Below are 6,162 nucleotides of genomic sequence, written 5' to 3' on the forward strand. Positions count from 1 at the left end.
ATGTAGATCGATGAAGAAATAAAATAGCGTAATGAAATGAAAACAAGTGACAAGCTTACGAGAATTATAAAATGGAAGGAGATCACAAATGGATCATACCAAACCCTATAATTCATTCTTTTTATCTACATAATATAAATCATTTCCAAGACTTTAAGATGGAATGACAAGCTTATGAAAGAGAAAATGTCATTGGTTCAAGCCCGCGAACATTTAATGCTATGACTATGTAATTCCCACAACTACGTACTAGATTATGGCGCTATTATGATATGGGACAAGAAGCAGAAAGAAGCAACCATAGTAAAAGTTAGTGTTCCTAATGATATTGGGTTAAACAGAGTTACGAGGGAAAACACAACAAAATACCAAGGTCTTGTGTACGACATGAAAAGAAACTGGAATCTTAGGAAGATCGCCATCATTCCAGTAATTATAGGAGCAGCTTATATTATGAAGATGAATTTCAAAAAATTGTATAGCAAATATACCCGGTGAACCAAATGCGATAGAAATATAAATAATTGCAGTTACGGTTAGAATCTAAAAGCGATCACTCTGTTGGTGCGCATGAATATCTAGCATCTGATTGGATGCCTCATCCCCAGCTAGAACAAACAGATAAGAAAATTGAAAAAATAGCAAGGTGTTCAGTAGAACTTTTTGACCCCCAGTCATTTACGGGTTTTTTTCTCTTCTTTTTTGCTTCTTTACAATTACTTTGTGTGTGTGTGTGTGTGCTTTTTTTTAGCTGTTCTATTTAACTGTAATCAGTAAGAGACAAACGGTAATCGGCTGTTGTGATAACACAAAGGCATTTGCGATGCTTGTCGATCGAGGTTGGGAGTGATGTATATTTGGGAATTTTGATGCCACTCAGACTCCAGAGAACACGATTGATTATTATCAGTGAGCAATCTCTGTGCGAGAACTCGAAGTGAATTAATAATAATAATAATAATAATAATAATAATAATAATAATAATAATAATAATAATAATACAAAACACCGTGAAGTCTCAAGGAGGATGAAATGACTGAGTAGAGAAAGCACTGATCAGATCTATACTAGATGCGTGCGAAATACTGACATCTGGTGGAGGCTTAATGCCACCCAGATTCCAATGGAGACTAATGGTTATGAGCCAGTGAGAAGTCAATGACAAGCGGTTGTTGCGATAACACAAGTCCATTTGCAAAGCTTATCGAAAGAGGTGGAGCGTACTAGAAATCTGTGGAAACTTGCTGTCACCCAGATTCGAGGAACACCACTGATTGTTGTCATTGAGTAATTTCTGATGATGTACTGTGTGAGAAAGTGAGTAGAAATTATAATCAAACTAACTTATACAAAATAAAACAAAACTGATCGAAAGAATTGCAACCGGAATAAAACAAAAAACATGGAAGGAAAATAACGTGAACTTCAGAAAATTTCACGAAATCTTAAAATTTATGCTTCCAAAATAAAATGCATCAGCAAAACAGTCGTAAGGGATTAAGGAAAATGGAAAGACCGAGGAAGGGGAGCACTAACAAGATCTCCCCTTAAAGAACAATGAGAATATCAGAGTCTTGGGGAGGCTTATAGCTACCAAAAAAAAAAAAGAGCAAAATTTGTTGTCAGCGATAAATCAATTTGTGGTAACGCACATTTATTTGCAATGTTTGTCGAAGGCAGTAGAAAGTGCTTGAAGTCCGTTGTCACGCACACTCCAAGGAATACAAATGTTATCAGCAGTGAGCAATCACTCATTATGAGCTGTGTGAACATATACTACTACTACTACCAATAATAATAATAATAATAATAATAATAATAATAATAATAATAAAACAATGTAATAGCCTATAACATACTAATGATGGATACATTTAATGAATAGTATAGCATTGATAACCGCAGACCTGTAAACATAATAAACCATATGATAGTCAAAGGGTAGACCAACACAGAAATGGGGCATTAAATTATCAGAAAAAGCATTAATAAAACATTGCATAAATAAAATAGAAAGAAACCAAAGCGTTCAAACTCACACGTCTAGAGAATTTTTTTTCAAAACCATTAAAGATAACTTTCAATGTGCTTTTCTTAATTTTTTAGATGGGGTTTGGTTATTCGTATTATTTGGATTCTTCGGACTACTGTTCTCACCTAGGTTTCTATTCTCACAATGTTTCGGTCGATGCAACTTCCAACCTTATACAGGTGTATATCGTCGAACTCTGGAGTGTTTCAGTTAAACTCCGGAATCTGCATGGATTTTTGAACGGAACCCCTTATTTTTTTCGTGTGGATATAACCCGTGGCGTAGTGGATAAAATACGTGGTAAAGTTAAGTTGAAAGTTACACTCTTCTTGGGGTTAAAAGTTCGAATCGTCAGTGCGGGCGATACTCAAAATACAATTGCGAATTTCATATTACGTCTATCTAATCATAGCTGACGGGGTGAAGGTATGCTACCTCTGTGGATTAAATAAAGGGTTCTGTTCGAAATTCCATGCAGATTCCTGAGTGCGACAGAAAGATTCCCGAGTTCGACAAGATACACCTAAATGAGACCGGAAGTTATATCGATCAAAACTTTGTGAAATAGCACTCAAGGTAAGAACAGTAGTCTGAAATATCCAAATGATACGAACTTTCAAATTCCTGATAACATAATTAGTCTTACTTAACGATACCAAGTTTAGAGCAGTACAATGGAATTGAATTATAACAAAATTAATATATTTTTAAACGATGATACTCAAACATCATGGAACACTGAATGCAACGTAATAATAAATTGAAGGTTTGTATGTCAAGTGAAAGTACAATTCTAAAACACTTAATCTTATATTTTCAGGATTTGATTGATTGTTGATTCTATTAAATATGAGATTTTTTATGGTTAGCCACTCTTGAGGCACAACATTTATTGTAAATATAACGTAATGGATATAAGTGCTAAGCAACATAATCAGTTAAAATTGATAGTATTCTGAGGTTGAAGGTTCAATCCTCAGTGTGAGCAATACTAAGAACACATTTACGCTTTTTTAAAAACTTTTATACGATCATGGCTGACAGAACGAGAACAAGATAACCACGTAGACTAAATAAATAAATAAATGGTTTCATTCGAAATCCCGTACAGATTCTCGAGTTTGACTTAAAAATTCCAAAGTTCGATAAGTTGCATATAAAGAATGTTAGGGATTTACATCGGCCGAAACGTGGGGAGAATAACAAGAACAGTAGTTCGAATAATTCAAATAATAAAAATGATTCAATAGTTTATCACAAAATTTTGCATGAAGTTAAAATGACCAGTCATATTTTTTTTTTAAATTGGAATTTTTGTTTTTTTTGTTTTGTTTTTATTTTTTGTTTACTTTTTGCTTTGTTTTTGCTTTGTTTTTTTTTTCTTGTCAGATATCTCACATTTCTATAATTTTATCAGTACGTTAATGGAATGTGCTCCGACGAACTCAAGACAATTGTACCCTCTGTCGATTTGGTTCTCTAAATAGTAGCTCCTTTCGCCCAGGTGGCACAATTTTGTGGTCAAATAACAGTTAAAATAATTCGGTTACAAAAATGTTACTCGTTAGCATATCGCCGAATTATTCCCCAAATTGGAGTTGATGGTTATCTACGCAATTCAAGTCAAAGTGATCGGCTTGGAATCGTGGCTACATAACCGTGCTTTGTTAATTATTTAGTTTTTAAGAAAATAATTCATTCAAAATATTTTTTCATTATTCTAATAAATAATGTTTGGTGCAAGTCCAGAATTAAACCCAATTTTGAAAAAATACAGAAAAGTCTTTATGGTGCAAGTACCCATTTAGAACAAAAATGTCATATCCCAAAATTCACGAAAAGTACTTTTTTTTTTAACTAAGAAAATTAAATTGTATGACGAAGCGAGATATTACGTTTTGATATTTTATAACGTGAGACAATTTAATTCGATCTACCTATATTTAAAAATCAATCTTATAACAGCGATGAGATACTGTCAATTGCTAAAAGTAGTAAAAAACTTATTCTCTATTAAAAAAAATTGATCAAATTACGTGATATTTGGAATATGACATTTTCGTTCCATGACGAGTATGTAAATCATAAACATTTTTATATAATTTTTTTTTTTTATTAAGTTAAATTTCTGAATTAGAACCTGATATTTACGCAAAAATAAAGTATACTGTTGTTTTAAAATGGCTGGGGTGTGGCAAAGGGAAAATCAAAACCCTGCAAAACTTCAATTGCACATTCGGTGTGTGTGTGTGTGTGTGTGTGTGTGTGTGTGTGTGTGTGTGTGTGTGTGTGTGTGTGTGTGGGCGTGTATGTGTGTGTATGTGCGTGTGTGCATGTGCGCATGTGCGTGTGCGTGTGTGTGTGTATGTGTGTGTGTGTGTATGTGTGTGTGTGTGTGTGTGTGTGTGTGTGTGTGTTGGTTGATGACTTCAAACGATTATTTATATGTATTTATTTTTATTTCTAACAGGAAAGAAAAAATTGTTAAAAAAATCATCATTTAAAAAGAAGATTAGACACAAATCGATGCGAATACTGAAGCAATGAAGCATGTTTTTTTAGGGGTTTTTTTTGTGTTTATTTTTAAGTAATTGATGTCAACGAATCACCGGTATTAAATCGGAACGTTTGTACGTTGATTTTTAAACTTTTAATCTTGATTTGGTTTTAACTTTTAAGTATTCAATCTCTTTCTTATTTTTGTTTTGTTTTGTTTTTCTTTTTTTTATTATTTTTAAGGACAAATGCTTACGTTTAAAAATATCACGGCAAGATTTTTACCCACAATCAGAGCAATAACCTAACAATCGTTTTATTTAAACTATTCAAATATGATTTAACTTGTTAAATCGGGGGGGGGGGGGGCTCGGATTTATACCAGGCATGAAGTCAAATCATACGTTCTTCTGGGAAATGTCTCACTTATTTCTGGCATATCAACCAATTGTGTAAGTTATCCAGCACGGAAACACAATAGATATTATAAACAGGTCATTGTATACGAACCATTGAACACTTGTTGCTATTTGATAACAAAAAATATAACTTATTAAAAACATAGAATATTAATAGTAATAAAATATTTAAATGAATAAAAATTCGAATATTGGATATATCCACGTAACTTACCTTTTATTCAGTTAAGGACTTTCCAAGTCAGAAAAAATCTTGCAAAACATCCAACGATATATATAAACAAAACGAGTAACGAATAGTTATCCTCCCGGCGAACACTTGTTAACTGTCTTTGCAAGTGCCTGACTTCGCTGTCAACTGACGCCCGATTCCCCCGGAATCGCTGCTGTAAATGTAAAGTCGGATGTATTATTTTAATTTTACTTTTTTTCTTTCTCTCTTTCTTTTTTTTTTTTTTTTTATAAATGTGCGTCTTATGCGATGGGAGATAGAATGAAGGAATAGGGATGGGGTGACTGGTGGTTTGGTGAAATTGCTAAGCGGGACGTTGCGCGCGCTTTTCCATCAAGCTATAAGGCAAGCGCGTAAACGCAAGAAGGGCACTTGAAACAGTTTAGTAATGTTGTGAATGGAAGATAAAGAGAAACCAAAGAAACGAGGGCAAAAGTTGCAAAATCGTTTTCTTATTTATCTATAATACTAGCAAGGATAACCGGCGTTGCCCAGATCAAAAGTGTAACCTATTTTTAATAAAATTATTTTCTTTCTTCTTTTTACACTTATTCATCTAAAACAAGGCATATTGGCACTTATTCGTAAAACGTTAATACTTGGCATTATATTTACAGGGGTCTATGGAAGGAGATGAGCGAGATGTTTGTTTATATTACATTTAATCTTCTAAATGTCAGTAGAGGAAGTGACAAAGAAAGCAGATGGGGAATTCCAAAATTTAGCAGCTGGAGGAAAGAAGCTAATAGACTAGAAGGCCTTCTGGCATCTATGGACTCATACAGTAAATGGTTGCGATTTGGCTGTATAACGGGTTTGTTCGGGATATATACGTAGAAGCGATATAGATATATACGTAGAAGGGATCAGAGACTATTCCATTAAAATACTTGTAAAACAGGCACAGGGATGCAACATTGCGGTGATGGGACAGAGGTTTGAACATGGTTGATAGTGCGGGATCTATTAGATTAGAGAATCA

General features: G+C 33.6%; 1 protein-coding gene across 1 annotated transcript in view; it reads right to left on the reverse strand.

Moving 5' to 3' along the window:
* The window catches only part of LOC145277602 (polyunsaturated fatty acid 5-lipoxygenase-like), a 220,071-nt gene extending 214,526 nt beyond the window's left edge, over positions 1 to 5,545 (reverse strand). The window contains exon 1 of the mRNA XM_080129121.1: positions 5,163 to 5,545. The gene's annotated coding sequence lies outside the window, so the exon portion shown is untranslated. The remainder of the gene's footprint in view (positions 1 to 5,162) is intronic.
* Positions 5,546 to 6,162: the final 617 nt, after the last annotated feature.

Source organism: Euprymna scolopes, chromosome 6 (assembly GCF_053919585.1).
Source record: "Euprymna scolopes isolate OS-2025 chromosome 6, ASM5391958v1, whole genome shotgun sequence".
In the NCBI taxonomy this organism is placed as follows: Eukaryota; Metazoa; Mollusca; class Cephalopoda; order Sepiida; family Sepiolidae; genus Euprymna; species Euprymna scolopes.